This window comes from Eptesicus fuscus, chromosome 1 (assembly GCF_027574615.1).
Source record: "Eptesicus fuscus isolate TK198812 chromosome 1, DD_ASM_mEF_20220401, whole genome shotgun sequence".
In the NCBI taxonomy this organism is placed as follows: Eukaryota; Metazoa; Chordata; class Mammalia; order Chiroptera; family Vespertilionidae; genus Eptesicus; species Eptesicus fuscus.
The window spans coordinates 99,343,426-99,356,807 of NC_072473.1; positions in this window are offsets into that span (position 1 = coordinate 99,343,426).

Consider the following 13,382-nt stretch of genomic DNA (forward strand, 5'->3'; position numbering starts at 1 on the left):
AAATCGATAACCTTTATGGCCTGCATCTTGAAACCACTGGATTTATAATGTTAAATTGTGCAAACATTTGTTTAAAATATGCATTGCATAAGTATAAAATAAATTTGAACACTTTAAGCATTACCTGTCTATACATAAAACCTAAGAGAGAAAAAAATCAACATGAATTACATAGCATTTGTGGTGATCTGAAAAAATACGTGACGTTTATCAGAATTAAACATGGCTCAACTTAAACTAACATTAGAGTTTGTTCTCAGTTATGTGAAATACCCACAATCCTTAAAGGTTGTCCAAAATTAGCAAAGTGCTTACCGTGTGAGCGCACCAAAAGCTATTTTTGTAACATAATTCATATTTATGAAGTACTTTGTATACTAAATAGGAAAATATGTACTCCTTAATATGTATTTAATATGCCTGACTTGTTTTCCTGATCACAGGGAATTTATCAGTAAGTATAAATTTAGACAGAGACAATATACCAAACTGAAACTGAAGCTTATGTGTACAGAAATATTCTGGACATTGTGATCAGGTATAATTTAAAAACAAAACAAAAGAAAAAAACAAAAAAGCAACAAAATATTTTTAAAAAAATACTGTGCTATTCTTGAGAATTTAGCATATTATCTCTTCAGATTTGTTACCGATTGTGCATTTTAAAATAGATCCCTTAGTTTTTTATAGTATCGTGTCTAAGGCAGTTGTTATTCGCCATCAGTTGTCTTGCTTTTCAGGATTCTATGAGCTTAATTCAAATAGTTTTAAGGACAAATATTTAAAAAAGTAATGAGTAATGTTAACAGTTTTATCTTGTATGCATCAGTATTCCTGTTCTTTCATCATTCTGACTACTATCAGATAATCAAATAGAACAGTAAACATCATGATTATCTTGGCTATCAAAGCCACACTGTAAAATGCTTTCATTGATCTCAGATTAGTTTACAGTCTGCAACTACAAATGATATGCCACTGTGTTTGCTTGTGCTATTAACTGCTGAGTCAAACTTGGTCAAAGGAAGGAAATACTTGATAATGGAAGATATTTGAAGATTTTTAGGAGCTCCTGATTAGCAGTGACATCCTGAAACACATTGCCTTCTTGGTCTGCCTGTGTATGTATATTTTTTGTGCTCCATCTCTTATAATTACTGTATTCATATGTAAAATGACCAAGAAGGTAAACAACATATATATTCTTCATGAATTTCAAGTGGCAAATGTTTTAGTACAGCTTCTAAAATGATATTATGATTAAAGTTGTAACAGCAGTCCCTTTATTGATTACTAATTTCAGGGCTTTCTATGTTTGTTCCAAGATAAAGAAATAGACAACTTGGCATTCTTGGACGTGTGTGTGTGTGTGTGTGTGTGTGTGTGTGTGTGTGTGTGCATACATATCAATAATTGGAGATTTTTTTAAATAGCAAAAAAAAATAGTCTCCATATGTATGTGCTGGTGCTCTTAAAACTTTAATGTGTAGTTTTAATTTTCATGACAATGTCTGTGAAAACTTTATATGAATATTTAAAAAATACAAACAAATACTTTCTGACCTTGAAAGAAAGGACATGAAGATATGTGCCCAACAGCTTGTTTTCATCTATAATTTCATAAGGACTTTTAATATACCATTACAATGCTTGCATGCATCCATGGATTAAAGGGCTCCTAAAGCATACTGACAGGATAAAGATGAAAAGGTTTCAAATAAAGTGTTTTCGTTTATCCTGTCAATAAAGTGTGGATGGATTGAAAAATCTTAAGTAGACACTTATGGGAGGAACCAGAAAGCTCCATCCCTGATCTGGGGATCATAGGTCATTGGGATGATGCCTTTTATTCAAGTGATGCTTTGAAGATGACTCAAGGTTTCTGCAATTGTCAATGGCAAGAGTACCTGCCACTATCTCAAAGCTTCCTGTAGCATATTGGCTATCTCAAACTCTTCTGCTGAAAGTTGTAAATGTTCAACTTTTAAAAAGTAATTTAAATTATGTGGTTATTTGGAGGATCTAATTGTAAGTGAATGATAGTAACAAATCCTTGGTTAAGGTTGATATATTTTCCTTAACTAAAGTCATTGTGCCTACATTATACAGTGTATACTATTTTGCACCTGTCTTTCATTAGTTCTACTTGTATATTTTATGATAATGTTGTTAGACATAAGTTTTTAGTTGAGTACAAGAGCAATTAAAATACTGTATCTACATTTTGTTGACTTCAACTATAACCTTGATGTTAGTTTAACCCCTGCAGGAGTGATATATATGTCAATACAGCATTTTTGGTTTTGATTCAAATATAGAAAATCCAAGAAGTGTTCATTTCTAATGTGGTCTGACATATCGTGGGCTTCTTGGCACTGTATCATGTGTTTGGACTCTATTAGAATAGTTGCAAAGAAAATTAGAGCATATAAATCAGTGAAGGGGTTGAGACAATATATTATGTTCATATAATATAAATCAAGTTTTAAATTATTTTTTTATGAAATCAATAAAGATGATTCAATTATTTAAAAGTAAATCTTTGTGTAATTTTATGAGAAAGCAGCTATTAAAATACAGTGATTGAAGTCTATAAGGCAATTTATATTCTATATTTAGTTTTCCATTCTGCATAATAAATTTAATAAATATATTAATTAGAAAATCATTTAAGACCAGCTTTCTTTTTTATTTTTAAAAACATTTCATTTCTTTAAGCCATAAGAATGCATAAATTATACAGGGCATGGCCTCATGAGTAATGTCAACAGGTATTGCTGAAATAAGAGAATACATCTAGAAATGTATGGCAGTAATCTATAATATCTTTTGCATGATTTGTACATTGACACTGTATGAAATGAGCACAGTGAGATTTTTTTGTTTTGTTTTGTTATTGTTGTCATATCCAAAGAGCTGGGGGAGAAAATATATTAAAAATGTATTTATAATCACTATTTTGAAATAAAGTAAAGAAAACACACTGTATTGTTTTTACCCTGATTTGATTATTAGTATTTTTGGTTAGTTTATATGACAAAATCAAGTAATGCTATAAACATTAATGTAATCACAGAAATGAACTGTTTCAATGACTTTTGTTTGCTTTTAATAACATCAAGGTATTAGAGAAAATTTATTAAATGCCATTTTTATGGAAGTATTAATAAAATTGTTTGCTACAATGGTATTTCTGAAGCCATAGTTTGTTAAATATATTTATCTTTCCATTATTTTTCAGAAGAAATAAAGCAGTAACCGAACTGATCTTTTCATCTAGATTTGAGGCTAAGCCATAGAGCTATAGAATGCTGTTTGTATTCAACTTAATTGTTAAATCTATGTTAAGAGATGCTTTCTTTTCAAACATCTTTGCAATCTGTGTTCCCTTCCACTGGCAGCCTCTTTGGGGAACAGTAAGACAGTGCCAAGATCAACATGCTTTGATTCTTGCTCATTCTGATGAATCAGTTGGAATCTGACATAACTGCAGACAAGCAAATATAATATTGTCTTAATTATCGATTGAAAATTTTCATGATCCCTATAATTCATGGACAGTTTGACTGGTTACTGGTTACCTACCTATTTATGGGGTGGATTGTGATTTGTATGTTTCAAACATGACCAAAATCATCAGTCCATTAGTTACCAGGGTTATTATGATTGAGAAACATGAGCCAATTGCATTATGGTTCTTTTGAGGGTAGCAAAGATTATAAACAGACTGTATTGACCAATAAAGTGGGTCATAGGCACATTTCCTTATAGAAAGAAATATAAAGAAAGAGGAAAACAGAGAGAGGTAATATAATTTAATATCGTTGTGGCCTTATGTCTGTACCTAGCTAGGCTGAAAATGTAAACAGTATAGGCAGCTTATACAAATACTTTTGAACTAAAAGTTTTATGTATCACAGGATATACATTACATGCTTATGTGACTTCTTTTAGTCTTTTCTGAGTACTGAGCATGGGGGCTTTGGGTCAAGCCACTCAGTTATGTAGACAAGTGAAATCAAATGAAGGTTTGGCTTCATTTCCAGTGCTCATTCAATTAGTCACTATGGTCAGATGGACTGAACTAAAATATCCTGTTTGTGGCTTCACTTACCGGGAATTACTGGTGACATATATCAAGTTCATCTGATAACTGTTAACCCTCAATTACAGATTTGCTGGGGATCTGTCCTTTGTTAAATTAAAAGCAAATGGGAGGTTAAATGAATTTTAATAGCTTATTTTGTAGAAAACTGCCCTCAATCTACTTTCAAATTTCATTTTGTCTTAGTTTCCACTGGTTGATAAGATTGCATTTTAGAAAGGGAAATCAAGGAAAGCAAACTGAATCGCCTATCTGATATGAAACACTATGACTTTTTAATTTTTAAAGATTATTTTTAGACTGCTGTTCTTATGTCCACAGAGGGAAAATGAAGTGGGGCTCTGAGACACTACTTCAATACTTTGAGCCAAATAATTGCTTTTGAGAATAAAACAATTTTAATTTTTTATTAAATCATAATTACCAGATCCAATGGCTACAGAATCCAGAACCAGGAAAGAATTACTCAATCCTCCACCTTAGTTTGCTTTTGTAGACACACTGACTGAATAGAAATTTTGATGATTTTAATAATACATCAAAAGTGAGAAATACTTGTTTAACTTAAAAAACTCATGAACCAGGCCTTCAGAGAAATTATATAAATATGTAATGAACAACATATCACTTTTAAATTAGCTATAGGAAGAAAATAGTATTCTAAAGCTCCTGAGCAATATATTTCTCTTAGTTGGCAGCTCACAGATACTAGATAATTTCTTATCCTGCTAGTTAACAGCCTAAGGAAGCCATGCTGTACAGTGGAAACTGCTCATGGAAGCCTTGGGAAATCAGAATAAGTTCTGCTCTCACTAATAAGAATTGCAATGTATATTTCAATCATTGTTCCATGTAAACTGAACCATTGTGGTAAAATTCTGAGTTGATAATCAGTAATTTTAATGCTGTTTTTACGAATAAAAGTTTTTTTTATAGGTCATATTTGTAGCCATTCAGTGTGTTCATTAGCATGAAATTAGTGAAGCTCAACATCCAAAGAAATGTAAATAATCTGATTTTTAGCTGATGCAGTTGTTTTTTAGTTTACAGGATAGTCGAGGTATACCTATAAACACACACACACACACACACACACACACACACACACACAAACACACATGAATACACAGAAACAGTCAATTATGCACAAAAAATTATTCAATTAATGTAAACAAATACAACATTTCTTCCTCGACTACCTAGATTTTTCAAAAGTAGGTATTTGGAGCCAAAAATGATATCTTTTTGTTTCACTTTAAATTGAAACCTGCTACCATCCTTCACAAATGTTACTCAGAGAATCATGGAGGAATATCTAGATCCAAAATAAAGAACCCATGGTAAGAATTAGATTAGAAATTATTGGAACATTGAGGTTAAAAAAGAGAAGAAATAGTATATTGAAGATTACTGACTAAACAGCTCTGTACCTAAACTAAGATTGGGGAGGATAAAGGCTAAGGACTATTAAGAAAGAAAAAAGGTGCTTGTTTAGCAGACAGAATTCAAGAATCTGATTACTGAATACAAATCATGATAAAATATGTCAAATCATAGACTTCTTTTTCCTTATTCTCTCTGCTTTATTTCTTTTAAATATATTATATGAAATGTAGGCTATATCAACACAACACCAGTAATTCATATGTTTTCAAATAATTCACTGGTCAATTAAAATAGCTAGTTACCTTTCCAGCCCCCATAGATTTTTTTCCTTGGATGACTAACATCATGGATTGACAGATTGTCAGGGCCTTCTGATACAGTTCTAGCTGTAAAAAATAATAAGTAGCATTGTGTTTAATGATAACAAAAGGTGAAACATGCATAGTATATATATGAATTTTTAAAATATATATATTTTATTGATTTCAGAGAAGAAGGGAGAGGGATAAAAACATCAGTGATGAGAGATAATCATTGATCAGCTGCCTCCTGCATATCCCCTTACTGGGGATCAAGCCTGCAACTTGGGCTTGTGCCCTGACTAGGAATCAAACCATGACCTCCTAGCTCATAGGTTGACACTCAACCACTGAGCTACACCAACTGAGTGCATATAATGAATTTTGATAGGGAGGAAAATAAATACATACAAGCATTTGGGTGTCTCATGTGGTAACAAGCAGCTAGGCCTTTTGGTTTGTTTTCAGAAATTGTATTTCTATACAAATTACCAAGTGCATATTTTGAAATCCATTTCCTGCAAGAACCCCTGGGAAGCCATGTCTCTGTCATGGGTCCCCTTATTTCATAGCAGGATGTATCACATTTGCCAAGTTCTCTCTGCTGGAAATTCTTCTCTTCTGGTGGTATAAACAGCTTTTGTCATCTATGGCATGGGCTAGCTCAAGAAGATTTTTTCACATTTGTTTGATCCTCAGTGGCAGCACACACACAAAATCTAGGATTCTATGTCCACGTATATATTTGCCATTGTAATACTATCACAACCAAATAACATTTCAATTGCATATGTATTCTGCATTGCTATAATTGTTTTTATTTACTGGTTATCTTCTAGCTCACAACTACAAGTTGTTTTACTCATAGCTCTCCTTCAAAGTAGAAGGCAATCTCCACCTGGGAAAGTCACAGTTATTTATAGAAAGAATCAGGACACTTCTCTCTGCTCATTTCCTTCTGTACCTTCTAGAAATAAAGAAAAGTTAATACATTAAGTGATTGATTTAAAAGGATGTCCTTTTGACACAGAAAGAATTATAAGAAGACAGAGTGAGTTATCAGTAAAAAAGTCAACCTTAGGAAGATCTTTCTTGTATTTTAGATTCTTACACTGGAAGTGGAGTATAATGTTTTACCTTCTGAGCTGGACTCAAATAAATCAGTTTTCACTCTGGAATCCCTGTAATAAATAAGTATATTATTGCTGACATGTGGGCAGGTTTTCCATGTGTTACCATCAAACATGGCTTTTTTTTTCTCGCACTCTATTTAAGAAAATATTTCTTTGCTCAGATTTGAAACAGCTGCTATATCAAATTCTTACCCTGAAAATTCACAAAACATTTTTTTCTATATGTACCTAAGCTGTTACATAGAAATGTGTATTGGAAACTGGATAAAACCATCAGGCCCGGTTGGTGTGGCTCAGTGGTTGAGCATCAACCTATGAACCAGGAGGTCATGGTTCAATTCCTAGTTCAATTCCGCACATGCCTGGGTTGCGGGCTCCATCCCTGGTGTGGCGTGCAGGAGGCAGTTGATCAATGATTCTCTCTCATCATTGATGTTTCTATCTCTCTCTTCCTCTCTCCCTTCCTCTTTGAAATCAATAAAAATATTTTAAAAACACATCAGAATTAAGAAAATTAGTGTCCTTAGAGAAACAAAATGAGGCATTTTATTAAAATTACATCATGGTAGATCACCTTTCTTTGAACTTGTTGACTTTTTGTAGGTTTCAACATGTGCATTTTAAAGGAAGTAGGATTCGAGTTCACAGGCATTTCCATTTTCTGCACAGTCATCTTGGTTGCCTAGACTGTGCTGTACAGTAGAATGTGAACATTAACTAGGTTATTTAATCCCACATGCCTATCTGATTTCAGCTGCTCATTTGAATATAATCACATTGGAGAAGACCAGATTCTAAGATAATGTTCTTATTGTAGCCAAGTGAGGCTGAACTAAATGGTCTTTATTCCATCTCAAAGGTTATCAGGGCAGTGTTAAACCAAAAGCCTGTTGACGAAAAGTTACCTTAAATGTTTAAACACCATCATAGGAAGATGGGAGTATACACAACTCATTGAATTTCCAAATCAGATCATTTGGTCCCAATTCCCTTTCTTTTGAAAGAGCAATGAGGGCTAGAGAGGGAAAGTGACTTGTCCAAGGTGAAATAACACATTATAGCCATTCTGGTCTACCCCCTGATTCTACTGAATCACAGGATGGTGCTATTTCCATTACACTGCTCTATTTGAAAGTTCTAGAGGGGAGAATTAGGATCTGTTGGTGAGACTTCAGGGAGACAGTCTAATGTAGCATAAGAACATTTTCCATAAGATTGTATAGCAGCCTATAACTAGAATAAGCTAGATACAACATATAGAGTTCTTTATCCATGGAAGTATCCAAAGTGAGAATGATTCTGACAAGAAGGGTAGATATTATTCAAGAAAATTTATTTGAATGCAAGCTTGGACTAGATCTTGGAAGACACTTCTAACTCTAAGCTCCTAGGTTTCTCTGGTGTATACACTAAAATAATTTATTAAGCAAGTCAAAACTATCAAATATATATTTGTCCCAAACATTTAAATATTCAATCTAATAATTACTAATAGATGATATCTACTAGACACTAGAATAACAAATCAATAATCCAAAATTATGCTTAATAGTTATATATTAAGCATCATTTTAGAAGAGTAGAAGAGACATAAAGTTCCCTTTAATTTTTAGTGTTTTCAATATGTCAGCATTCCAAAAAGAAGTCTTTAATGTTTAATTTTGTACAAAGCAAAAAAACAAAACACAAACCAACAAACAAACAAAAAACACCTCCTCTGTACATTGCACTGAAGATGGCACTCTAGTAACAACCTCACACTAGAAATGATAAGGCATGCTTATATTTATTATTTGAATCCTACATTTTAATTTTGAGGTTATTTCTTGAGATTGGCAAATGAAACATAAAGGTTAGTTGTTATATCATCTTCCCTAATTGGAGTTAAGTCTATTTTTCATTTACCCTCAATTAGATAGAATTGAAATTTATTCCAAAGAATGTTAGTTCAGGTTATAGCTCAACAGACTATATTAAGAATAGCAACTGCAAATAATCTAAACTATTTTTAAAAAGGCACTCAGAAATTCCTATTCAAATTGCATTCCATAGAGACAGAAGTTTTCATAAAAAAAAGAAAGGGAGCCCTGGCTGGTTTGGCTCAATGGATAGAGCATCAGCCTGTGTACTGAAGGGTCCCAGGTTCGATTCCAGTCAAGGGCATGTACCTTGGTTGCGGGCACATCCTCAGTGGGGGGTGTGCAGGAGGCAGCTGATTGATGTTTCTCTCTCATCGATGTTTCTAACTCTCTATCCCTCTCCCTTCTTCTCTGTAAAAAAAAATCAATAAAATATATTTTTTAAAAAGGAAAGGGAAAAAAAAAACCTTCAGACCTCAAGAGTTTTAGATGGTTTATTTTGGGTGTTAGTTTTTAAAGATTCTAAATACATCCAAGATCACTCTGGAATGCAATTGTGTTTTCTTTTTTCATTCAACACTTTAACTAGAACACCCTCAAAATTGACTACCGTACATTCACTGACCCATTTAATCACAAAGAGTGTTCCTTCAGGTATTACTTAGTAACTTATTCAAAATTAGCAGTTTTACCCTTTAGAATTGTACTTCACTTATAGTCACAGTATAGTGTTAATGTATAAACAACCCATGCCTAATTAATTTTATTTTTAAATAGAAAAGTATAGAAAGAAATAAAAATATTTACTTTGGTTTGTTGCTGATTTGGTAAAATGTTTGTTAGAGCAAGGCATTTTGATCCTCTGGCTTCCCTCTCTCTTTATCTATGTGTCCACTGAAGCCACCAATTCACCCTACTCACTGCCTGTGCAGCCCCACTCTCATTACAATGATGATTCTGTTTAATGTTTTTCTTTCTCTCTGACTTGCATTCACATACCAAATTCACAGGCAGCTAATTCACATGCACATCAGTATGTCAGTACTCTTAGAGTTATATGCATTTTTAAGAGAGGATGTCAGGAGTAGAGGAGGATACCAAGTTAGTAGAACAAATGTGGGCATTTTAGGTGTGTGATAAGCAGTGCACCAAAAGGCCTCTCTTGGTATCCTTCAGTCATACCATGTGTAAAGCTGGTGTAGTTCAGTTCAATTGGAACTGGAAGACTCACTTAAACTTATTCTCCTAAACACCAAGGTTAGATTCCCTAATATGCTTTTCTTAATTCAACCTTATGCATATTGGAGTGAGGAGAAGGTGGGAGAGGGAAGTTAGCTAAGGCTTACCTATGAAAATTACATTTAAAGCTCTGAAGAGTTAGTTCAAATTAGTTGTTAAAGAGTGGGGCTAAGAAAAGGTATATGAAACCAAGGGAACAGCATGGGCTAAGACCCCAAAACACAATTAACTTATTATGTGCTGCTGGTGAGATAAGTAGGGGCTAGAAGAGGAGTTGTCTGACTTGTTTTGCAAAGGGCCAGATAGCAAATACCTGAGACTTTGTGGGCCATATGATCTTTGTTACTAGTCAATTCTGCCACTGTAGCATACAAAGTAGCCATAATAATAAATAAACAAATGGGTGTGGCTGTGTCTCAATAAAACGTTATTAACAAAAAGGTGATGGGCCCTGGTTCATTAGCTCAGTGGTTAGAAAGTTGTTGCATTATACCAAGGTTGAGGGTTACACCAAGGTTTCAGTTTCGATCCCTGGTCAGGGCACATGCACGAAAAAACCAATGAATGCATAAAAGGGTGAGACAATAAATGAATTTCTCTCCCTCTATCTTCCTGAAAAATAAAAAAAATATGGTGGAATGGATTTATCCCAAAGGTCATCAGTGCCAACCAACCCCTAGGCTAGATTGTGAAGGGATTCTGACTTCCAGATGCTTTGGGATGTCAATGAAGTTTTCAAAAAGCAGAGAAGTGACATGATTATGCTTATTTAAGACAGGCTTCTGACTGTTATATTGAAGATGAACCAGAGGAAGAGAAGATCAGAGTATATGTGGGAGAAACAAGTAAGGAAGCTCTTGCAGTAATACTGAAAAAAAAAAGAAAGTGATCTAAACTGTTAAAAATGAAGGAAGTAAATAATTATGAGCCATATTTTGAATGTATGCTCTGAAGATCTTGCCAATAAACTGTATATATGAGGGTTAAGAGTGACATGAAGTTAAAGAAGATTCTCAGAGTTCTCTGCCATGAGCAACTGGGCTGATGAATATATCATTCACTGAGATGAGGAACTCTATGGAAGAAGTGGCTGTGGAGGGTAGACATGAAGAGAGTACAAGTTCCATTTTGAATATGTTAAATTTGAAATTGCTGAAAATCTTCAAGCTGTCGGATAGATGGCTGACTTTGTCTAGCAAGAACTCTGAGGAGCAGTTTAGGACAGAGATAGAATTGAGAATCATCATCACTGACACTGAAGGTCATAGAAGGAGATCACAGAATGAGAAAATAAGGCCCAGCAATAAGTACGGGTGTTTCTGAGCTTTGTTTTTTTCAGTGTTATCTGTGCACCATCTGTATTAGAATCAACTGAAGTACTTATTAAAATCTAGACTCTCAGGCCCCTTCTGAATCAGAATATCTGTGGGAAGGGCCCAGGAATGTGCATTTTATAGTTTCCCAGTTTATTCTCATTGACATTAAATTGTGAGAATCTCTGCTGATGAAGTAACTTGGATGAGAAAGTACCTGCACAAGACAGAAAACAGAACCAGACAGATGGAGGAAAAACCAGGAGGCTGTGGGGTCCTGGGAGCAATGATAATGAGTGCTACAAGAAGAATAGAGGTCAACTATGTCCAGTGTTGCTGAGAGACTTCATTGCTATCTCACTAGGCTTTTCTGGTACTAGTCTACTTGGATTGCCTTCAAGACATGTTAGAACAGCTGCGGGACTCCGTGTCCTAATAGAAGACAGAATCACAGGTAAAAACTTCACAGATGAAGACAGTCTAAGAAATGAGACAAGAATCAGGACCAGGATACTGGACAAATTGAAAGCAAAAGGTCAGTGCAAGGAAAACCTTACAAGTCCAGAGGAGAGGCATGGAAACAGCAAAGCCAGCCACAAGATCATACATAGGGCAGGAGGTCAAAGTGAGCATCTAGAGTTAATACCAGAGGGTGTCAGGGTGAGCTGTGATGAAAGGTCACCAAACTCCAATACCTTTTGAGAGGCTTTATGCTCAGTGGTGTTGCCCCACAAAGATGAGGCACAAATGCGGGAGTCTTGGAGAATTCTCCAGACCTCACAGTTACTACTATCTCCAATTTACAGATGAAGAAATGGAGACAATGGGAGATTTTGAAAACTTGCCCAAGGTTACACACTAGTAAGTACCAGAGCTAGAAAACAGACCCAGACATTCTGCCTGTAGATCCCAAACTTTTCTCTGCACTTTATGGCTCCTACAGAATGTAAATTCTTTACCATGCATGGTATTACATAGCCAGCATGTCTGGGCCTCTGCTTGTTTTCTCTATTCTTACTTCATGTCATTATTACCTTCTCTTCCTTAATATTCTATGTGGCATACTAAACTAAATGGCTGACATTATGTGAACATGCTATGCTCTATTATCCTCTGGCTTTTGAACATATAGCTGCATCCCTCTGCCTAAACTATCTTTTGTTCCTATCTTTGCTACATTGACTTCTATTGTCATCTTAGATCTTAGTGCTAACTCCCTCAGGAAGCCCTTCCTATACATCCCCATAGTACCCTGTGCTAACCCCTGTATTAGCACTTGCACCTTGTATCAAAACTGCATGTTTTCTTATCTGTCTCTCCAATTAAAATAAGGGCTCCTCAAGTGTGAGATCCGTATTTTGTTCATCTTATATCCCTGGTACGCAGCATAGTACCTGGAATATACTGGGTGATGAACAACTATTTATAGTAATTGGTATGACAGTAGATGAAGTCTGAGAGAGGTAGTTTGGAGTCAATTATTAAGGAATTGAGTTCCATGTGAAGATATTTGTGTTTTGTTCTGTGGGCAATGGGGAACCATTGAGGATTTTTGAGAAGTTGAGAGATATAATCTAAACTTTGTTTATTTTAGGAAGAAGAGTCTGATACTCTGTGGAGATTGGAGAGGTAATTTTGAAGGCAAGAAGATAATGAGGGTATTATTAAGATAATTATAAAATTAGGGCATCAGTCAGTTTTTGCTGCATAAAAGAACTACCTCAAAACTCAGCAGCACCTCCCTTCCTCTGGGGGAGAATGGGGTCTTAATATGAGGTGACAGGAGAAGATTTGACTTTGGGTAGTGGGCACATGGTGCTATATAAAGCTTTTATAACTTAGAAATCCACATATGAAACCTATATGTACATGTTGACCAATGTCACCCAATAAAATTTAATTAAAAAATAAAATAAAATAAACAAACAAAAAAACCCAGCAGTAGGCATCACGAGTTGGCTAGGATGGCTCAGCTCCAGGCTATGGGTCTGTGGATTAGCTACAGAGGTGCTGCTATAGACTGCAGGTGTGCAGTTTAGAGGGTCTAG